Consider the following 12,732-nt stretch of genomic DNA (forward strand, 5'->3'; position numbering starts at 1 on the left):
CTCTACCAATCGCTAATTGGCTTTCACAATGTATACATATGGCTGGCAAAGGCTTTGGCCATCTTGGAATATATTCCATGAATTGACGTAGCCATTCAGTCTCCTCTCCTGATTTATCCAAGGCGGTAAATTCGGATTCCATTGTGGATCTCGCTATGATCGTTTGCTTAGAAGACTTCCAAGCAATAACAGCTCCTCCAAGTGTAAACACGTAACCACTTGTTAATTTGGAATCTTTATTATCCGATATCTAGTTTGCATAAGTGTATCCTTCGATCACTGCTGGTTGTCGGGTATAATGCAGTCCATAATCTCTTGTATATCTTATCTATCTAAGCACCCTCGTTATACTTTTCCAATGTTCATGACTTGGATTGCTTGTATATCTACTTAGCCTACTCACCACGTAAGCCAAGTCGGGTCTAGTACATGTCATTAGATACATTAGACTTCCAATAATTCTTGAGTACTCTAACTGAGCATCCCCCTCTCCTCTATTTTTCATTAGGTGTTGGGAGGTATCAACTGGAGTTCAAGCTACCCTCGTATCTCCCGAATTGAATTTTTCAAGAATTTTATCCACATAGTGAGATTGACTTAACACAAGACCATCTTAGGTTCTTATGATCTTTACTCCAAGAATTACATCCGCTAAACCCATGTCTTTCATGTCAAATCTCGCTTTCAACATGCTTTTAGTAGCTTTGATAATTTTATCATTACTCCCAATGATAAGCATATCGTCTACATAAAAGCATAAGATCACATAACCTTCATTTGTGTCTTTGAAATAAACACATTTGTCACACTCATTTATTTTGAAACCATTGTCAATCATGACATGATCAAACTTTCGGTGCCATTGTTTTGGTGCTTGCTTCAAGCCATACAAAGACTTAACGAGTTTACATACTTTACCCTCTTGACCTGGGGCGGAGAAACCTTCAGGTTGCTCCATGTAAATCTCTTCTTCTAAATCGCCATTTAGAAATGTGGTTTTAACGTCCATTTGGTGAACTTCCAAATCTCTTAAAGCCGCTATAGCAAGAACCAATCTAATTGAGGTTATGCGCGTCACAGGCGAGTAGGTATCAAAGTAATCTAGACCTTCCTTTTGTCTAAATCCTTTAATCACCAACCTAGCCTTGTATTTATCAATACTTCCATCAGTTTTCATCTTCCTTTTGAATATCCAACGATATCCAAGTGGTTTGCAACCAGGTGGAAGATCTACTAACTCCCATGTATGATTTTCCAATATAGAATCAATTTCATTCTTTATTGCTTCTTTCCATTGAGGTCCTTCTGAAGAGGAAACCGCTTCGCGATATGTATTGGGCTCTCCCTCAACCATATAGCTAACGAAGTCTGGACCGAAAGATTTTTTAACCCTTGGCCTTTTGCTTCGCCTACGATCACCTTCTTCAACCTCAGGTCGTTCATGTGTCTTATCATGAACTACCTCATCAATTGGTGTAGATGAGCTTTCACTTGCTTCAAAATTAGGTGTTGATGACGTTGCATGTGTTTGTCTTCCCAAAGGAAACACATTTTCAAAGTATGACACAACGTTAGGATTCACCTCCATGATAATGTTTATGTGTACATCTGGATTCGTGGACTCATGTACAAGAAAGTGATGTGCACTACTTTGATGCGCATACCCAATGAATATGCAATCAAAACTTTTGGGTATCCTAAGAGCCTTAGGAGGTGGTACAGTCACCTTTGCTAGGCACCCCCACACTTTCAAGTATTTGTATGAAGGCTTCTTTCTTTTTCATAACTCATATGGAGTTTCGTCCCTCTTTTTGAGTGGTATCTTGTTCAAAAGATAATTAGCCGAGAGAATGGCTTCCCCCCACATTTCCTGGCTCACCCCAGAACTTATCAACATGGCGTTCATCATTTCTTTCAATGTACGGTTCTTTAGTTTCGCCACGCCATTTGATTGTTGAGAATAAGGAGGTGTACACTCATGTACAATGCCACTTTTTGCGCATAAATCGGCAAAATGTGCAACATATCCGCCTCATCGGTCGCTTCGCAGAGCTTTTATCTTCTTTTGAAGTTGATTCTCAACTTCATTTTTATACAAGATAAATTTACTTATTGCTTCATCTTTACTTTTTAGTAAATATACATAGCAATATTTAGTACTATCATCAATAAATGTGATGAAGTACTTATTTCCACCTCTTGTGGGTACCGCTTTTAAATCACAAATATCGGTGTGAATTAAATCAAGAGGTTCGGTTATTCGTTCAACCGATTTCGATGATAATCTTGTAAGTTTGGATTCTACACATGTTTTGCATTTATAATGTCAGTCAATATGGAATGTTAATATACAATTTAAATTGATTAAACGGCGTATTGAATTAAAAATTGCGTGACCTAATCTACCATGCCATTTATTCGAATCAGAAAACTCAAGCATATAAGTAGAAGTAGTAGCAATTTTATTCATGTTCTTTTTGATAGCCATTACATTCAATTTGAACATACCATTTTGGGCATAGCCCTTACCAACATACATTCCTCGTTTAGTAAGCACAAATTGATTACTCTCAAATACTAAATGAAATCCAAACTTATTAAGCAACCATTCCAAGACTAGGCTCTTGCGCAAGTCTGGAACGTATAACACGTTGCTTAAAGTGAGCTCCTTCCCCGAAGTTCACTTCAAAATCACTGTTCCTTCACCCTTGATGTCAACGGTGGCTGCATTTCCTATGTACAGCTTCTCATCTCCCGCAAGCTCTTTAAAGGTGGTAAAGAGGCTCATGTCTGGGCACACATGACGGGTCGCGCCCGTATCAACCCACCATCCTTTTGGAGTGTTGGTCACAGTATTGACCTCATCCATCATTGCGGTTTTGTTGGAAATCATTGCCACCAAAGGCATTCCGTCTTCATCCACCATGTGCGCGCGCTCAAACTTTGGTTTCTTGCATTGGTTAGCCCGATGCCCCGGCTCGTTACAGTTGTAACAAGTCCCTTGGAATGCTTGAGGTTTCTTTTTCACAACCCTTTTCTCCGGTCCAAGTTTGCTAGCCTTTGCCTTCTCTTTGTCCTTTTCCCCTACCCTTATTGCCTTTAGAGGATTGCCCATGCTCAACCAAATTTGCGCTAGCAGAACTTTGCGCAAGGCTGCCTTTTTGGGCAATTCTATTGTCCTCTTCAATCCGAAGACGAACAATAAGATCCTCTATAGTTATCTCCTTTCGTTTGTGTTTAAGATAATTCTTAAAATGCACCCAACCAGGAGGTAACTTCTCAATCATCGTTGCCACTTGGAATGTATTGCTAAGTGTCATGCCTTCCGCGAGGATGTCATGTAGTATAATTTGCATTTCTTGGACTTGATTCATAACTGTTTTAGAATTAACCATTTTGAATTCCAAGAAACGGGCTACCACAAATTTCTTTGTGCCAGCATCCTCCGTTTTGTACTTCTTGTCCAAGGCATCCCATAAATCTTTGGAAGTCTTGACATTGTAGTACACATTATACAATGCATCCGAAAGCTCGTTTAACATATAGCCTCGACATATGAAATCCGAATGCTTCCACGCATCTACCGCGCACTGTCTTTGTACGTCGGCCTCCCCTTCCATAGGTTGGGGAGCGGTTTCAATTAAGAACCTCGCAAGGTTCATGGTGGTCAGGTAGAAGAACATCTTCTGCTGCCACCTCTTGAAGTGTAGACCCGAGAACTTCTCGGGTCGTTCAGCGTGATTAGCCACTGTGGACGCTCCCACATTGGTGGCGTTCAGGGGGTTCCCGTCACAACATTCGTGTTGTTGTTAACATTGACATTTTCGTTCGACATACTGAAAATTAAAATTTAAAGTTTAGTCCAAAATTCTGTTTTACCCAATAAAACCAGAAGTAAACAATTAAATATTAATTTACCACAAATTTACTGTTTCGGCTTCTAAGTCCAACTTTGAAGAACAAAAAACAGAAAATTTATAATTTTTAACACTTACTGTTTGGCTTCTAAGTCCAACTTTGAAGACCTAGGCAGAAAGTTTATTACAATTTTTTAGGACAGAACTGAATGTAACTAGAAAAGTTTTCAACCAAAGTCGCTCCTTTGAAGATGAAAACAAAAAAAAATATGTTTTTAAAGCACAAACTGAGTGAAACAAAACTGGTTTGAATCACCAAACAGAATGGTTTTGATTACCACGAACGGAGTTTTAAAAATTTGTTTTAAGATTGTAAGAACCTTTCGCGTAATTTAAATAAAATAAACAAATTTTATTATTAGATTACAATACAGAAACAAAGAAAGCTGTAACAACTAGTACAAATACAACTAAAATAAACGAAATACAAGAAAAAGATGAAACAAAGTGACTGAGGCACGTGTTCAACACGCTTCCCTTAAAACCCATTCCGAGTCTCCCAGAAGTACTCGTTTTGTTTCCCAGGGTACAACAGCCGGAGCAGTAGTACTGCCGGAGCTGGCCTACAACCCGAAGGCTACCTTGAAGAGAGCAAGAAGAAGATGATCAGAAAGTAGCAGAGAATTGTTTGCTTGTGCTGTTGTTTTGCTGGTGTACTTCTGCAGTTACTATGAGGCTGTATTTATACAGCCACTGATTCGAAATAGTAAAAAGGAATTAAAGGAGAGGTTTAAATTGCATTAAACGTCTTCATTGCAATTTGATACGCCATTTAATTCGCAGTTAAAACCGTTGAATCGTCAGTTTCGAATGTTGAACTGAAACTGCTTCATCATTAAATGTTGGAAGCTTCTGCGCGCGCGCGGGCGCAAGACACACTGGTGCGCTCGCGCCCTTGCGCACGCAGGTCTGCACGCTCATGCGCGCGTGCGCCACACAGCTCGCGCCGATCAAAGTGCGCCATCAAAGCGCCACATTGCGCCTCATCGCCCACGCCATGCGCGCGCACTGGTGCGAGTGCAAGTTCGGGTTAGGGTGCTCCGCACCCTTCGCGAGTACACTTAGTGTGTGCTTCCATGAAACAATAAGGATGGAGAGTTCCCACTTAAATACCCATTTAAGTTCCATCTCTCCTCCTGTGTGGGACAAGGTGCCACTTTCCCTTTTGTTTCAGCATTCAATGTTTCAAACACTAAACCTTGAGCATCGATATCTCATTCATCTTAGCTACATTTTGGACGTGGTTTAGTTTGTTGCGAAGCTCTTCCAACATAGAACACAAACCCACAAATAAATATATAAAGAAACCTCTGATTCTTAGATTTATTTTTAGTCCAAAATAGGAAAAAACCATTTTCCTATATTTGTGAAAAATGTTATTTTCACCAAATTTCGAACACATTATGTCTAAGTTGTGATACGTCATTTTAAGCATCAGTTAATTAAACAAACACAATACAGAATAGTAGAATGTGATGCAATTGCAACTACAGAAGCAGATTGCCGGAGAATCATTTGATCCACGTGTTGGATAGGTTCCTAAAACACATGATAAAATTAATACTATAGTTGAATTGATACACCATCATATAGGAACAGATTACCTGAATATACTTGTGGTAGCTTATCTCAAGGCCATTTGTTAAACTCTGGGTACATGCGAATTAAATCAAACTCAAAGTAACCATGTTTTGTGATAATAAACACTTAAAAACAAATAATTACACATGTTAAAACACGTTAATTTACCCTTCTAGTCAACTTCAAAGATGGATCTTCAAGGCCCAAGTGGTCATGCCCAAAAAACAAACAAAAAAATCAAAGTCAAAAGATTACATAAGTTGAAAGGATGGTTTATTAAGCAACAATTTCGACATTAATTATATTATATATATATATATATGTATATATATATATATATATAGAGAGAGAGAGAGAGCGGTTATCATACATTACCAATAATCCTACATTGCGTGCGTGACAATTCTGACCGTCCGATGAGAGTGATTAGTGCGTCATTAATTCTAAACGATTAGCAAGGGCAAAGTTGTAATTGCTCTTCGAAAAGGTTAAAAGCATAATTTACCTTCATTATATAACCGGCATCATCATCTTCTCAAAATCAAAATACAAATTTAGAACCCAAAAATCTCGCTCCGATCGACGGAAAATTGGAAAAGAGGTCAATGACGATTACGGCATTTGGAGGTAAACGAATAGATTTGTTAAAATTTTTCATCCTTTTACATCTATTTTTAAGATATTTGATTTACGAGTGACGATACTGAGTGTGTGATTCATGGTGAAAAAAACTTAGGTACAAGGGAGAAGAGGAGCAAGAAACGAAACGATCCGGTGTTGATGGCGAACAACATACCAGGTTTTCACTAAATCCCCATTTTTAGGGCTTGATTTTTGGGCATTCGGTTTAGAACTTTTCAACTTGCGTTTTGTGAAATTGAGTTTGGAACCATTCGTTGTTGTATTTTGATTTGGGCCAACAAGTGTTTTTTTTCAGATTGATCTGAACTAACAAGCGTTATTTTAAAATGGGGGTTTTTAACAAGCGTTAATTTAAATTGGGGGTTTTTCAGTGTTAGGTTAACTTGCGGTATTATTTGAGAACATGCGTTATTTGTCAATGGGTGCATTCTAACACATGTTCATCATGTTTATCTATTTGAAAATTGGGGACTCTGATGATTAACCTTTTATGTAAGATGGTGTTGATAAACTAGTCTGCTACTACCTACGGCAGTGCCTGTATTGTATGTGTATATTATCAGAAATCTTTATGATTTGCGTGATTTTTATTTGATTTATTTCCTATGTATGCAGAGGTTGCTGACGATGATGATTATTTTGAACCCCCAATTGACCAGACGAAAAGACACACGCCTCCAAAGTTGACTAAAGGATCAAAGAAAGTAACTGATGGAGATGATGATGATTTTGAACCACCTGTAGAAGATTTTAGAAAACAAAAAGGGACAAAACACAAAAAAGAGGCCAAATAATAGAACTGATGAAGATGATGATGATTTTCTGGAGCCTATAAATATAAAGAAGATGAGAGTGGGGAAACAAGATAAGGTTCGTGACACTACAAAGCCTACAAAGACAATTAAGGTACCGGACCCAATCAGGGTGGAACGGAGACCATTCTATGCTTATCATCACGAAGCATTAACTCTTCTTTCTTGGAAACAATAAGAAAGTTTACTCAAGCACAAATAGCTGATGTTAAAAGCATAGGATTTGGACCAGTTCTTGATATAAATGTTAATTACATATGCACCCATTTGGGATATTGGCTCGTACGAAACTATGACGAGCAAGACAGCACGCTAAACATCGGAAATCATAGGATAAGAATAACACGTGATTCAGTACATGATGTGTTTGGTATTTCGAAGGAGCCAAATCCGGTACTCGAAAAAAATAAGCCTCGGAAGGGTGCAATAGTACAAAAAAATACTGCTACTAATGGGTTAGATACAACCATAGATGAGTTCAAAAACCAGTGGCCCGATAACAACAGGATCACTCATGGATTGGTTGCAAAAGCAATGCATCTACAACCAAATTGTGGAAGGTTATTCAAGTTAAATTTTTTAGCGTACTGGAACACCTTATTTGTAGAGATTACAAAGTCAACCACAGTGAAACAAAGTTTTTTGCTTGCAATTGACAAAGAGGAAGACATATCAAAACTGGACTGGTGCTCGTTTGTTTTAGATTCTCTTAAAAGAACTAGACAAGGTTGGAAAAACTTTGATTCACAATATAACGGACCTGTTGCTTTTCTAATGGTACGTTTTTTCAAAACATCTTGATAATATCAAGTAGAAAAGTCGATTGTTACTAACATTTCAAACTTTTGATTTTCATGTCGCTGCAGCTTCTATACGCCCATGAATACAACAAAAGGCACAATTTTTTCAAGGAAGTTATCGAAATGCCTGTCATAAAGTATATGACAGGGATTATGGTTGATGACTTAGAAGAGCATATATACAACAATGGGCCACTAACAGATGTTGAAGATAATTTTGAAAATGATAAACAAAGGCATCAGAATGAAACCCAAACGCATCGGGATGACCAGGCCCAACAACTTCAACAGCAGGATCAACATCCGCCACAGGTTCAAGAGCATCCGGTAGCCTCAGACAACGAAGACCATGAGCAACAAAAGGCTGCGAAAATGTCAACAGAAGTCCTAAATAAGTATGCTCACCAACCTTCTACATTATTGGAAGACCTTTTCCATGACAACATCCCAGTACACGAGGCTGCAACAGTAGAAGGAAACACTGTTGGATTAGAAAAGACGAGTGACCCTATAACAGATGAGTTCACAATACTACCTGTGGATACCACAAAGGTATACAAAAGGCGAAACGAGCGTGAAAAAGTCCAAACGACGAATGTTACATACCATCAACATTTGATTTGTTTGATGACTGGTATGAAGTTCGTGATATTTCAGAGTTGAACCTAGTTACGGGCATCGGGACCCAAACGCAAAAACTTATAGACTACTGCAGCACACCGATTCAGCTGACAGGGGTTCCCTGTGACGATGGTGCGTGTGAAGCCTCGAAGAAAAATAAGAAGGTACACTATTTTGAAATAATCATGCACGATCCATAATGATATCTGACATAATGACGCTTGATTTATGTATAATAACTCTTGTTTTAAAAAGTGATAAAATAATGATGCTACCTTAGATTAAACCAAAAGCTACTGTGAATATTGACCTTTAAATCCTGTAGGTGTTGTTGAAAAACATGGACCGTAACATAAATAAATACATTGCTCTCGTTACGCAAATGAACAAAATCGTTACTAACGCCAAGGAAAAGTATTTCTGGGATCCAGAAATAATGAGAATGTGCAAAAGGTGGGATGATACAGTGAAGGATACCGTCTCAACGGCTGATCATAAAACTTGTGGTAGTGATGAAGTTCTTTTAAACGAAGATGTAGAGGATGCAGCTAATATTCAACAATTTGTAGGAGATAAAGATGCAACAGTACAAAAGGAAAACACCGAGAAGACAAAGACAAAAGGTAGACAACATTTTATGTATTTTTTCTAATATTATCAGCAATTTAAGTTAAATGATGATAAAACGTTCATGTTTTCTTAAGGTTGTGACGATGATGAGATTGTGATTGAAGAAGATGGGGGTATTTCAGACACACGCCTGGCACAATTACAAACTGTAGAACCAGGTGTATACAGACACCCTGACCAGACGAGAGAAGGTAACAAATTTAATCATTACTACAGTAGTTGCTGTCTTCTTACTGATGAATTTTATCATACAAACAGTGGTTGACGCTGCGGCAGATGTGGAACAAGAAATAGAACAAGAGGTAAATTTAGCAGAGTCCAGTCAACAAAAAAAAACCAACGCAAAAGACGGTAACCAACTCGATGTTGAATGAACTAGAAAACATAAACCCTGACGTTTATGGTAAAAAAAAGACATCCAACACATCTGCTGAAGAAACAAATGATGAAGTAACGAATGCAGAAATGCAGTCGGTGGAGACGCTTTCAAAATTGGCTCCCATCCTACAAACAACTTCACCGGGCAGTACACAAAATACTACTACGGGTGTAAACAAAAAATATTGATGAAAAAGAAAAGGATGAAATAGTGAGGGCGCATATTAAAAAGTGATATGAATGAAAAACGAATGACAAAATTAGGTGATATATACCGATCACCTTATTGCAACAGGATAGTAAGCTTATATGAGCCACTCTTGGATCGTGACAAAACGATCATCTCATACCTCTTATCTCCGATCGGTGACATTGGGTAAGTTCTACATTTTATTTCTTTAAAACACTTAAAAAGATCCACTAATTGACTTGTTGGTTATATCAAAGAGGTCAATGATGTATAATTCAGAAAGTGGGTTGGAAACCTTCAAAATAATTTTTGAAAGCTTCCACCCATCACAATTCGTAGCTTCTAAGGGAGTGGACGCTTTTGTAGATGTGTTAAACTATGAAGAGAAAAAAAGGGACAAAAAATCATCACCGTACAGACTGTTCTTGCCAAGTTCAATGATTGTAAGTTAATAACGCAAGTTATATATTTGAAACAATTAATAAAGTAGGTTCATTTTCAATTAATCACGCATGTTATCAAATAATTACGCTTGTTTAAAAATATTCACACAGCTTGTGTGGTAATCACGCATGTCGGATCATTAGGTATTAATCACGCATGTTCTACATTTAATTACGCTTGTTTAAAAATATGTAGATACTATACTTACCGGATACATACAAATTTTTGCAGCCTGAACCAATTTATGGGCCCGAGTACAATGACAATGTACGATTGAAAGTATTTGAATCAAACCTTGAAGATACACTGGTTAAATATGGGGTGAAGAATATTGAAACAGTGGATCTTATCTTCATTCCAGTACTATTATCTCAACATTTCTTCTGTATATGCTTTTACTTAAAGAAGGGCGATAATTGAGTTAATTGATAACTCTAGGATCAAACAAGCGTTTGCTAAACGTTACCGTGGGCGTCCCGAAATGCTGGTAAAACTGCAAAATTCAACTTTATATACTATAATAAATAGGTACTAATATAATTTTTTATCTGATTTTAGCGTAAAGCTCTCATTCAATACCTAAAAAACAAGATACGACAAACAGAATGGATAAAAAATTGGAAACAGCAAGGATAATAAGGAAAGAAATGGATTGGAGGACTCTTGAAAATGGAGTTGATTGTGGTGTCTTCACTATGAGGCATATGGAGACATACAAAGGCAAAACACCATGGAATTCGGGGTTTGTCAACGAAGATAGAAAAGACGCTCAAGATTCACAACTTCGGTTCTTGAGGTATCGCTACCTTAGTAAGATTGTATTGTCGGAGTACAATCTTATAAGAAAACAAGTCTTTGAAGCACCTAAGGAATTTGAGAAAAAATCAGCCAAAGTGGATATGTTGAAAGATCTAGATAAAAAAATCAGTCAACGATTGGATGAGTTCTTTAATCTTAAAAAAGTGTAAACAAAAATGTTATGTATTTAAACTTTTTTTGTTATAGTGATATGTTCACCAATTTTTGTTTTATTAATGATGTGTTTGTAATTTATCTTATTAGATTTTTCTTGTTTTGATGTTTTTCTATACTATAATACGAGACGACATTAATAACAAAACACAACGCCTATGATTCGTTATCCAAAAACAGGTGCAACACATAGAAAACCACTTAGATAAACCAAAAAAACATGGTTAAACTACTCGAAAACATACACCAAACACACATGCTTAGACAACTTCAAAAAAAGGAATCTAAAAACTTGATCTTGGTGTCCATAGAGCATCTTAAAACGGCTATTGCATCCGAAAGCTCCTTCAGCTGTTTTTCATCGCGCTCTTCTAGATCAACCATGAACATCATAGCTACCTCTCGGACACTGGACTCTTTCATTCCAGGCAGCAAATTGAATATTTCTTCTCTCCTCTTCATGTTCTCTCTTACCCTAGAAACGTTAGTCTCCAACAAATCTTTACAAGACCTGTCTTCAGCAATTTGTTCCTAGATCCTCTTTTTGAGGTAAACACTCATACCATATGATGAAGAAGATCCAGTAGATGAATTGAGAGAATCTGACATCTTTGAAGGTAATATTGAAATGGTGTTTCAATGAAATATAAAATGAAATACCCAAGAAGATGACATCTATAATTATTAAGCATGCCAATTATTGAATCAGAATACACTGTTGATGTTTTTTTGGAATTTTGTTGGTCCAGTACAGATATTTATAAAAAGTACACATGTTAGAAAATTATTGAAGTTCAAAAATAACGCACGTATCTATATACATAAGCCCAGAAAATCATGCACGTTATAATAAATGAAATTGCATATTCTAAACAAAACAATTACATGCAACAAGTACAGTGAATTCAAGAAATATGGATGTTTTGTTAAAAACATTAAAAAAACATGCTACTTGTAATGAAATATAATAATCCTAAAAATAATGATATCTACAAATAGCCTTCCAAAACAACCTGAGAGGTAATTATGCTACATATTTAATTTTACTGAACAAATCTCACCCAACTACCCTATTAAAAGAAAATCTTCATAAATATTTGATAACCCCCATTGGACTTTTGAGATAAAAACCTACCCTTAGTAAGTTACAGGAATATTGACTGATAAAAAGAAATTCCTGCTTGTCAATAATTACGCATTTAGAATAAATCACGAATGTGATAAATAATCACGCATGTTTTAAGAAAATGGAAAATGAATATTCTGCCAAAAAAAAAAAACTTGTACATTGAATGAGTGAATTTAAGAAAGTTGGATATTTTGTTAATAGTAAGCAACTTGTAACTTGATTTTAAATAAAAAATGCTAATAATGATGATATCTACAAATAGGCTTCCAAATCGACCTGACTGGTAATTAAGTAGTAAATTTAATTTTACTAACCAAATGTCCCCCAACTACCATATTAAATTAAACTCTTCATACATATTATATAACCACCATTCCATATTTGGAAAAAATAAGAAGCCTAACTAAGTACAGCAATGTCGACTGAGCCAGGAAACAGAGCCATCAAGGAGCTCCTCTCAAGCCGCAGCTTGACACTGGCTTTTTTTTTCTACCTGCGTTATTATTGAGGCAACATGCGTGATTTTGTTCTTTGCGTGATTTCCTTTTTTATTTCCCTGTGTGTCTTTCTTTAGAGCTGATGTTTTTTTTTTTGTCATTTCAAAATGTGTAGATGA

Source organism: Helianthus annuus, chromosome 3, assembly GCF_002127325.2.
Source record: "Helianthus annuus cultivar XRQ/B chromosome 3, HanXRQr2.0-SUNRISE, whole genome shotgun sequence".
NCBI lineage: Eukaryota > Viridiplantae > Streptophyta > Magnoliopsida > Asterales > Asteraceae > Helianthus > Helianthus annuus.